Source organism: Dysidea avara, chromosome 10 (assembly GCF_963678975.1).
Source record: "Dysidea avara chromosome 10, odDysAvar1.4, whole genome shotgun sequence".
NCBI lineage: Eukaryota > Metazoa > Porifera > Demospongiae > Dictyoceratida > Dysideidae > Dysidea > Dysidea avara.
In genome coordinates, this window is record NC_089281.1 from 3,925,584 (window position 1) to 3,926,276 (window position 693).

Genomic DNA, 693 nt, shown 5'->3' on the forward strand with positions numbered 1-693 from the left:
TTTATAGAAGTATAGCAACCCAAGTGATCACCAAATTTTGTAAAATGCCACAAATAAATTAGCTCAGTGCAGTTAGCCTTCAATATTACAAACCTCACATTTACCAACAAGCTTTCCCCCTCTGTGTATCACTATTGGTTGAATAACCAAACCATTAGGAGAGTGCAATCTACAAAATATCTTGGCTTGACTATTTCTCTTGGTCTATGACTCTATGCAGATCTTAGCGGTTATTTGTCAAGCAAACTCTGCTTTGGCAAAAATTTGGACAGCATACACAAGATGTAAAAGCCATCAAACATATAATTACTTACCTATTCTCAAAAACTCAGTAGTCATCTGGCTCACACAAATCAATACAGCAAATGGAGACAATTACAAAGGAAGACTGCTAGATATGTGTTCAGCAACTATATATTCCAGATACTCATGTGTTCACTATGTTAGCCCAACTTTGTTGGCAAACAATGGAATTAGCTAATTAACTTTAGTGATATTTCACAAAATTGCTAATTATCAATATACCCAGTGATCACATTCTTCAGGCTGCCCCTAATTACACCCATGGCAGTAGCAGAAAGCTCTTACACTTACCCTCAAGAACTAATTCATATCACCATGATCCTTTCTTCCCCAGAGCAGTTAATTATGGAATCATCTACCATCCAAAATCCATGTTATATGTACTAGAAA